At 41.5% G+C, this 11,006-nt stretch overlaps 1 long non-coding RNA gene across 1 annotated transcript; it reads right to left on the bottom strand.

Annotated features, from left to right (window-relative positions):
* Nucleotides 1-80: 80 nt before the first annotated feature.
* LOC142875660 (uncharacterized) lies at nucleotides 81-11,003 on the bottom strand. The gene is made up of 4 exons (XR_012922978.1): nucleotides 10,922-11,003; nucleotides 10,005-10,110; nucleotides 8,608-8,673; nucleotides 81-872 (listed from the first exon to the last, which is right to left on the bottom strand). It is a non-coding gene; the product is annotated as an uncharacterized LOC142875660 (long non-coding RNA).
* Nucleotides 11,004-11,006: the final 3 nt, after the last annotated feature.

The raw sequence follows: 11,006 nt of genomic DNA, 5'->3' as shown, positions 1-11,006 counted from the left end.
GGCTAAGAGTTTGACACCAGCCTGGGCAATATAGCCACACACACATTCTTGAAAATAAAGTGAAAAATATATTAGGTGGACATGTGCCGTGTTCCTGGAGTCCCAATTGCTCAGGAGGCTGAGCTGGGAGGATCGCTTGAGGCCAGGAGGTCCAGGCTACACTAAGCTATGACAGTGCACCACGTCCCAGCATGGGTGACAGGGCAACACTGTGTCACTTAAAACAGTAAAAACGATAAGAGTCCACCTAAAGAATTGCTTGTGCTTAAAAGCCATTTGTGAGTCACTGTGAATACTGAGATCGGGGCGATAAAGCTGCTCCCACTTGTTTGTTCAGATGTCAGTGAGACTAGTTTTGGTCCCAGGCAAGGGGCTGCTTTGGATTACAATTGAGGAGGCAGATTTGATCTTGGCAGACACAGTAGGTTTCTGTTTGGTTGTTGTTGTTCTGGTGGTGGTGGTGGTGGTGGTGGTTGTTCACTGCAGCTGGAACTCCTGGCCTCAAGCGATCCTCTTGCCTCAGCCTCCTGAGTGGCTGGGACTCCAGGGGCATGCCACCGTGCCTGGCCTCGTGTGGACCTTGAGATGTTCTTGTGCCTCAGTTCTTGTAGCCTCTCACGGTGGAGCATCCATAACGCGTCTGTTGCGCCACCTGTGAAAGAAGGCGCGAATTTTTCGGGGACAGCTCTTTCGACGAGGGTTGTTTTTTCCTTTTTTGAAGAGGTGTGTCTTCCTCTGTGGGATTCTGATGCCCAGTATGGTCTTTCTTGGAGTGGGGAACTGGGAGGCAGGATTGCTCCCAACTTCTTCCAGTAAGGCTTGGGCCAAAGATGTTATGGTTTGGTCCCCATCGTCTTCTACACGTTCTAGAGCTGAAAGAAGAAGGAGGTCAACTAAGGCTCCAGACCCTGAGGACCGTCGGCCCAACCTCATCCTTCTCCACCTCACACACCAGGTCATTATCACATGATTGCATTTATAGTCATTTTTATCACTATCAAAGCCATACTTGCTTCATTGTAGGAAATATGGATAATAAAAATTATTTTTTAACAAAAGGAAAAGAAGAAAAATCTCTCACCCCCAGAGATAATATTGCTAATAACTTGGTACCTATATTTAAATACCTAATATGGACAAATACCTAATATGGATAAAACATTTATTTACAAAAATAGCTTTAACATTTTTTCCTCCCACAAAATAGTACTCTAAACACCATAAAATCCAATCACATGATTCTAGCATATATTTTTAGATGAATACTTTACTAGTAAATACTTAGATTATTTGCAATTTTTCACTTTTATTAATATAAATAATCATGAATTCAGTCATCAACTCTTTACTGAGTACTTCTTATCACCTGGCACTGTGCTAGGTGCTGACAATAGAGTGGTGACTCATAGAGACAGAGTCCCCAACCTCAAGCAGTTAACAGGTGGGGGAAAGAAAAAATCATCAGGAAACATGAATTCAGCCCAGAGAAGGAAGCTGAATGGACTAATGAGAGAGAATCACTGGGAAGGACCCCTTCAGACAGGCCAGTTGGGGAATGCCTCTCTGGGAAAGTGGCATTTGAGCCTAGATCTAAAGCCTGAGAGCCTGCCATGTGCAGCCTGAGGGCAGAAGCATTCCCAGTGGGGGAGGGATGTATTCATGCTATACAAAGTTCCAGTTGGCTGTAGCTTCTGAGAATTAGGCAGTGATGCAGGCTGAGGTGGGGGGGGGGCAGGCAGAGGCCAGAACCCCCGGGGCCAGCCTGTGAGCCTCAGAGCAGTGGGAGGCTACGGAGGGTTTAAAGTGAGGGAGGGGCAGGATCCAGTGTCCCATCTTTACAGAGACTCTGGCTGCTATGTGGAGAACACCGCAGAGAAGAGGAACAGGGTGTTGGAAGGTTGTTAAAGTGGTGTGGGTTACATAGGCATGGGAACATGGTAAATGGAGACAGAAAATTCATTAGCATGAAGAGTAGAAAGACAACAGAAAGAATCTTGGCTCAACAAAACTTTTTGCTTGTAGGCTACAAACCCATCCGACTATAGCATCCTGTTAATTTAAACCTAGATCACAAGAAATGAGCTGGGCTTCGAATCTAACAGCAAAGAGGTAAGGCATTAGAAAAAAGATTTCTTGACCCCAGGGTTCTTGACCCCAGGGCACAGGATAACTAGAAGTGCTTTCTTTGGGAAAGTCTTCCCCTTGTCCAGGTGGTTTAGAAAATCTAAATTGGAGGCAGGGTGCGATGGGAAGGCAAGGTGAAATCTCTGGAGGACTGAGGGGTCTACAAGATGCAGCAGAGACCTCAGTTTTGAAACCAAGGCCAGAGGGCTTAAGAGGTATAGAATATCAAGGGTCAAGGTGGATCCATGGTGCAATGGATAGCACATTGGACTTCTAGAGGCTGGAGGCATTCCAAAGGTCAAGGGTCATAATTGAAACCAGAGTTAGAGGCCAAAGGAAAAAGATACTGCTGCCTAGTTTTCAGTGTTCTAGATGTAGCATGGCTACTCTCTGAGAAACCACCAGGAAACTCATTTTTACTTGACCACAGCTATCAGGATGTTCCCTACCTGCCACTAACAACACTATCCCTTGCGGTAGCCCAGAAGCCTGAAGCAATGAAACACTAATGTATTGTGGGACATCTATGTCTCATGCAAACCTCAGTGTTTTATGTATATTTTTATTCAGTACTTAAAACAACTTTCAAGATCAGCACTATTGTCTTTGTGATACAGATGAAAAAAACTCAGGCATAGAGATTAAGTAATGTTCCCACATTCTCAAGGCCAGTCACTGATAGAACTAGGAGTATAGGTATGTGCTCCCATGTCCAGCTAATTTCTTTTAGATGTTTTAGAGTGCTGACTTCTCACTATGTTGTCCAGATGGTCTTGAACTCCTGCTCTCAAGTGACCCTCCCTCCTCAGTCTCTAAAATTGCTAGGATTACAGGCATGAGCCACTGCATCCAGACCCCATCTTTAATAATCTTAAACAGAATAACTGTCAGCTAAGAATTGCATGTTTTACAAAATTAAGTTTCATACATGAATGAGAGATAAAATCCTACCCACACAAGCAATCTCTAAGTGGATTTGTCACCCTTAGAAGTGCCCTACAGGAAATACTGAAAAGTGCTCAAAACCCCAGAAAGGATGTTTGCTATGCATCAGCGTATAAACACCAAAGAGTGGCAACTCACAGCTCCTATAAAACAGTATCACAAGGAAGAATACAAAGCAAGCAGGTAACAATCAATATGATGACCAGAACAGTACCTCATTAAATCTAAACATTCTAAATGTCTCACGTAAAGGATATAGAATAAAGGACTGGGGGAAAAAAAAAACAAAGCCCAAACATCTGCTGTGCCCAATAAACCCATTTAATTCATAAAGAGTTCCATACACTCAAGATAAAAGGGTACAAGAAATGGAAACCAGAAGTGAGCAAGAGTAGCAGTAGCTATTCTTATATCAGAAAAAAAATAGACTTTAAATTAACAACAGTGAAAAAAGACAAAGGTGCTCATTGTATAATGATAAAGGAATCAATTCAACAAGAACAGATAATGATTCCAAACATATATGCACCCAACACTAGAGTTCCAGATTCATAAAACAAATACTAATAGACCCAAGAATCGAAATAAACAGCAACACAATAATAGTAGGAGACTTCAACACTCCGCTGACAAAACTAGACAGACTGTGGAGGCAGAAAATCAACAGACACCCTAGACTTACATGGGACTCCAGAAGAAATGAATCTAACAGACATTTAGAGAACATTCTACCACAAAAGTCCAGGATATACATTCTTCTCACCCACATATTGAATGTGTCCCAGATACAACATATGTTGTACCACAAAACAAGTGTTAGCAAATTTGAAAAAATGGAAATCATACCATATATCTTCTCAGACCACAGTGGAATCAATGAACAAATCCATTCCAAACAGAAATCTCAAAACTATACAAATACATGAAAATTTAACCATCAGCTGCTGAACGATATTTAGTTCAATAATGAGATCCAGATAAAAATCAAACCCATTTTGAACTGAATGACAATGGTGACATAAGCTACCAAAATCTCTAGGATATAGCTATAACAGTGCTAGGAAGGAAGTCCATAGCACTAAATGTCTGCATCAAAAAGACAGGAGGATCACAAGTTAACAACCTAATGTCACACCTTAGAGAACTAGAAAAACAAGAACAAACCCAACAGAAAGCCAGCACAAGACAAGAGAGAACAAAGATCAGTGCAAAATTAAATGAATTTTACACACACACACACACACACACACACACGACACACAAGGATCAAGTTGTATCTTTGAAAAGATAAACAAATTGAGTGACCACTAGCTAGATTATGCAATGAAAGAAAATTGAGAATTGAAATAAGCTCAGTCATGAATGAACCCGGAGGCATTACAACTGATACTGTCAATATATTAAACATCCTCCAAGACTATGACAAATATCTCTTTGCAAACAAACTAGAAAACGTAGAGGAAATACATAAATTTATAAAAATTTCACCAAGCCTAAATCAGGAAGAAATAGAAATCCTGAACAGATCAATATCAAGTGGAGAGACTGAATCAGCGATAACAATAATAATTTAAAAACTCCCAAGAAAAAAAGTGCCCAGGACTAGATGGATTCACAGATGAATTTTACCAGACCTACAAAGAAGAACTGGTACCTATCCCACTGAAAGTATTCCATAACATTGAAAAGGAGGGAGTCCTCCCTAACTCATTGTACAAAGCCAGTATCACACTGAAACCAAAAGCAGGATGGACACAACAACAACTAAACTATAGACCAATATTCTTCAAGAAGACAGATATAAAAATAGTCAACCAAATACTGGCAAATTGAACCTCACAAGACATCAAAAAAATCATTCACTACGATCAAGTCGGTTTCATCTCAGGGATACAATGATCACACCATATTCACAAATCAATAAATGTGACTCATCACAAAAACAAGATTAAAAACAAAAATCATATGATCATCATAAGAGATTTTGGAAAGAGCATTCAATGAAGTCCAGCACCCCACCCCTTCATGATAAAAACCCTTAACAAACTAGGGATAGAAGGAACATTCTTCAAAATAGTAAAAGCCATATATGACAAATCCACAGCCAAGCTCATACTGAATGGGGTAAAGTTGACAGGCATTCCCCCTATAAACTGGATCAGTACAAGTGTTCTACTTTCACCACTTATTTGAGATCATATGGGAAGTCCTAGCCCAAACAATCAGGCAAGGGAAAGAAACAAAGGACATCTAAGCCAGAAAAGAAGAGATCCAACTATCCCTAGTTTCCAATGGTACCATCATGTATCTAGAAAATCCCAAAGACTTCATCAAAAGACTCCTAGAATTGATAAATCAATTCAACAAAGTGTCAGGTTACAAAATTTATGTATACAAATCAGTAGCATTTCTATATACTAATAACACCCAACATGAGAATCAAATCAAGAACTAAATACCATTTCCAAATAGCTGCAAAAGAAAAAATAAAGTACCTAGGAACATACTTAACCAGGGAGGTGAATGATCTCTACAAGGAGAGCTATAGAACACTCATGAAAAAAATTGTTGATGACACAAATGGAAAAGTTTCCCATACTCATGGATTGGAAAAAACAATCTTGTTAAAATTTCATACTGCCCAAAGTGTTCTACAGACTCAATGCAATTCCCATCAAAACACCAATGACACTTTTCACATCATTAGAAAAAAAATCATAAATTTTATATGAATCCAAAAAGAGTTTCAATAGCCAAAGCAATGCTATGAAAAAAAACAAAAAAGAAAGAAAAGAAAAAAAGAATGATCTGGATGTAACATATTACCTAATTTCCAGTGATATCACAAGGCTACAGTAACCAAAACAGAATCATACTGGCATAAAAGTAGGTACATAAATCAATGGAAGAGAATAGAGAACCCAGAAATATAACCACATACCTACAGCCAACTGATCTTTGACAAAGCAGACAAAAAACATACATTGGCGAAAAGAAGCCCTAGTCAATAAATACTCCTGGGAAAAATTGGAGAGCCACATGTAGAAGAATGAACCTTGATTGCTACCTTTAACCATACCGAAAAATTAACTCAAGATGCATTGAAGACTTAAATGGAAAACCTGCCACCAAAAAATTTCCAGAAGGAAACTTAGAAAAAATTCTTCCAGACATTTTCTTGAAAAAGAATTGTGACTAAGACCCAAAACAAATGCAACCAAAACAAAAATAAACAAAGGGGACTTAATTAAACTACAAAGGTTTTGCACAGCCAAAGACATAATGCACAGAGTAGACAACCTTAAGAACAGGAGATAATATTTGCACACTCTACATCCAACAAAGGGCTCGTGTCCAGAATCTAAAGAGAATGTAAGCAAATAAGCAAGAAAATAAACCCAAATATCCCTATTATAAAGCAGGCAAATTATATAAACATATATTTTTCAGAAGAAGAGATAAAAAATGGCCAACAAAAATATAAAATATTAAAAAAACGCTCAACATCACTAGGCATCAGGGAAATGCAAACTAAAACCACAATGAGAGACCACCTTACCCCTGGCAGAACGGCCATTATTAAAAAGTCCAAAAGCAATAGATGTTGGCGTGGATGTGGTAAAAACGGAATGCGCATTCACCGTTGATCAAAATGTAAACTAGTACAAAGTCCATAGGAAACAGTATGGAGACCCCTGAAAGAATTAAAAGTAGACCTACCATTCAATCCAGCAATCCCACTACTGGGTATCTACCCAAAGGAAAAGAAGTCATTATATCAAAAAGACACACTCACTCTGTGTTTATTGCAGCACAATTTACAATTGCAAAGATATGGAATCAACCTAGGTGCCCAGCAACCGATGAGGAGATAACAACAATATATACACACACACCCTATAGAATACTACTCAGCTATAACACAGAATGAAAGGATGTCATTCACAGCAATGTGAATTGGATGCAACTGGAAGCCACGATCCTAAGGGAAGTATCTCAGGCATGGAAAAAGAAATACTGCCAATATTCCCTTATAAGTGGGAGCTGAATGATGGGTATACATGGTCACACGGAGTGTTATAAGGGACTCTGAAGACTAATAAGGGGGGAGGGTGGGAAGACGGTGGGATCAAAAACTACCTATCTGGTACAACGCATACACTTTGGGTGACTGGCACACTGAAAGCCCTGACTTTGCCACTATACAATTCATCCATGTAAGGAAAAAAACCACTTATACCCCCTAAATCAAATTAAATAAAAAATGAAAGCTTGAAGCTCTTACTCGAGGGGGTAGGAGGGCCATGGGCAATATCTATAACCTTAATACCTCTACCCCCATAATATGCTAAAATAAAAAAATGCAAAAAAGAAGGAGAATAACATAACATCATTACAAACAAATCCCAAGAGAGCACACCTCAAGATACCAGCACTGAAGAATCTTCTAAAATATATTCTCCAGGATGAAGACAAATGGTCCCCAAAGGATGGTCAGAAACGCAGAATGGGATATTGAGGGATGGATGTAAGTCTAGAGTGTTTGCATAGAAGAACAGCAACAATCATAGCATATGAATTCTGAGTTAACAAATGGAACTAAAATATCAGTGAACAAAAGCCTGTAAGTTGGGAAGGACAGGGGTTGGAATGAAAGTCAAGACAAGAGGGAAGTTTAAAACGTGGTTTTACTTTACACTCTGTTAAGCTCAATATGCATGACAACAGTCTATGTTTGGTATGGAGCCTATAGAAACTTTTCCAGATACATGTATATATCTGTATATGTGCGTGTATGTGTGTGTGTGTATATAAAGGAATATAGATAAGAATGTTTCGGGAGATTTTATTTTAATAGCAAAACATTGGTAACACCTTAAATGTTCATGAATACGGGAGATTCATGAACTATAGTATATCAATACTATGGAAGATCACGTTGCAGTGTAGGGAATACAGTAGATCTGCATTCCCTAAATACCCATCTAATAGTGGAGAAAAAAGCAAGTTTCAGAAACTGTTCGCATACACACGTAATGTACGCACAGAAAAAGAATACAGACGTCTACAGCAAACCAGTGTGGGAGGGGAGACGGGTATGACATGGCAGGGCGTGTAAAGGGGACTTTACCTTTACTGCTAATTCCTTATTTTTATGACACAAAAAGTTTATTTGTGTATTTCTCCTTTTAAAAAGTTTAATGTAAAATAAAAACAAAAAACTACCAGATTTTCAGGGGCAGGGACCGTGTCTGTCTTGAACACCATTGCAGTGTAAGCAGCTACAGCACATAATAAGTGTTCACTGACGGAAAGGATCTATCTCCAAAACATTAGCAGTGTTTTCTCGACGAGTAGGACAATGGAAAAATGTGTCTCTTTCTATTACTTTTCTTCATTTTCTACTTTTCTATATTACATTGGTCATGGTAAAAAGAAAAGGATAAAACATGTCCTTGGGAAATGAACCCACGCTGCCTTCTCTCCCACCCCACCCAGGTGTGCCATGCAGACGCCTGGCTCCAGGCCCAGACTCACCAGTCCTGATCACCTGCAGGTCCTCCTCGTGGATGCGGTTCCTATCAATGTTTCTCAGTGTGCATCCTACAGATAAGGCAGATGTAACATCACACCACAGCTCCTACACCTTTGGGCTGCCTCTTTCCTCACATCCACTAGTCAATAAGGACATGTTTAAAGAAGTCCTAGCAAGGAGGGTTCCTCAGAGATGACTTGTAGCCTCGACAGCAGCATCTTAGTAAAACAACAAACCTCAGAGTGGCTGCGACCCAGACATAGTTGTCAGCACGTGACAAGTAGAGCATGAGCCCAGGATGCTAACTGCATGGTGCCCCCACACCCATGGGATGATGGACAAAGGTCACACGCCTATTAATTAGCAAAAGGGAAATACATGATGCCAACAAACAGGAAAATGATTTAACCTTACCGCTGACAACAAATATTAACAATCAAAACGACTGTTTTTACCTATAGAACTGGTAATGATTTTTAAAATACTACCCAGGCTTGGCAGATGTCTGCAGAAACGGATGCTCATGGACAGTACTGTGGGTGTAGAACATGAGTCAACCATTGCAGAGAGCATTTGGCAATAGGCATCACAAGCCTTAAAATTGTGCATACACTTTGGATCCAGCCATTCTACTTGAAATTTATCTTAACAAAATAATCACCATGTCATGCAGAGACTTAACCACTGCATCCCTCCTTATAAAAATAAAAAACGACACAGTCTGTGTATTCAACATTATGATCTGATTTAATAAATTGACACATAAGTCTATCCATAGAAATCGAATCAATAATATGCAGTCATTAACGATAATGTTGAAGAATATATAATGGTATATATTTCTGATCCAGCAAGGGTAGCAAAACAATACATCAAACTGCAGTGTTACAAAGTGCTTATGTATATGTGTATGTGTTTGTTTGTGTATGTAATTATAGTCTTAGAAAAAACTCCAGCATGGTAGCAGTGGTTACATCCAAATGGTGAAATTGAGGCATTGTTTATTTTCTTCCTTTTGCAAATCAGAATTTTTTAGTTTTTCTGACATTAATACTCACTACTACTGTAATTGAAATCAAAATATTTTGGAACGCCCATAGGGCCCCAATTAAAGCAATAGTTTTTCCCATTTCCAATGCTTATGGCTGTGGGCCCACCAAGCAGAGCCCAGACAGTGGGGAGACCCCCACGGAGCTAGGACACACAGCTTCCTCTTCCTCCCTGAGCCTGTCCAAAGCAGGATTTGAGGCCTGGCCACAGGTCAACCTCCCTCATCAGGTCAATGCTGGGACAGGAGGTGACCTGCTTCATCATGCCATGACCTGGCCTTTAGCGGAAGGTCACAGAGGGTGCCCCTGCTGCAGAGAGGAGGGAGGAATCACCAGAAGCCTCCGCTTACCTATGAAATTGAGGGCAGCTGCCCTGAGGGAGGTCTGCGGGCTCTCCAGGAACTCAAAGCTCTGGGACAGTAACTGCCCCACCAGCTGGTATTTGCCCTCGTGGACCTGCGGAGCCAAAGAGGGGGTGGTGCTGACCAGAGAGAGGGGCCACTGGGGATTCCACTAAAGACCTTCTAGCAGCCGCACCCCCAGCCCAAGCACAGCAGCAGCCATCCCTCTCCAGGCAGTGTGGACTGCTCGGCCCTGCACAGCAGACCCCGGCCCCTCCCGGCCCCGCAGCAGCACAGGCGCGGCAGGACCACCATAAAGAGAACGCTGTTCCTGGCCACAGGCGGGAGAAGGGAGACGCTGGCTTCAATCCTGGCCCCAGCACATCCTGGCTTCCCAGTTCTGTCTGTAGAGTTGAGGGAAAACCTGCCCAACCTCCCTCCTGTAACTGTCGGGCGTCAGTGGGGAAATGGCTGTAAAAGTGCTTTGTGACATGCTCTACCTGTGGAAGGGACTCATGACACCTGAATTACCGTGCCACTTCCTCACCTCCTTGCTCAGCCCCTTACACGGTTACTTGCCAACCCGGTTCCTGCCCTCTGGCCTGTTCTTGACTATTCATTAGCAAAAGGGAAATGCATAGTGCCAACAAACAGGAAAAAGAGCAGGGCTTCCTGCCCTGCTCACCGGAAGACCTCTGTCCTCTGGCCATCCAGTAACTCCGCACGATGTCCCTAACCTCTGAGGAAGGGACCTGGATGCCATGAGGTTCACATGCAGAGAACCAGGGCCAGGGGAGGGTCCTCAGAGGCAACTGATGCTAAAGAATGAGAATCAGGTAACTGAAGGATCATACGTGTCACCTGTCCCCACTATCCACAGAGCCCGCTGTTCTGTCCCCGGGATGAACGTTGAGACTCTCACTCACCAGGTAGGCGCATGTGTCCTGTAACACCTGGAGGCGGTCACCGAGGGTGGTGTGCTGCAAGGTGTGGGTCAGAGATGCCCAGCCA

This window comes from Microcebus murinus, chromosome 14 (genome assembly GCF_040939455.1).
Source record: "Microcebus murinus isolate Inina chromosome 14, M.murinus_Inina_mat1.0, whole genome shotgun sequence".
Taxonomy (NCBI): domain Eukaryota; kingdom Metazoa; phylum Chordata; class Mammalia; order Primates; family Cheirogaleidae; genus Microcebus; species Microcebus murinus.
The sequence above is the reverse complement of the archived record's forward strand: the minus strand, read 5'-3'. Positions and strand labels throughout refer to the sequence as shown.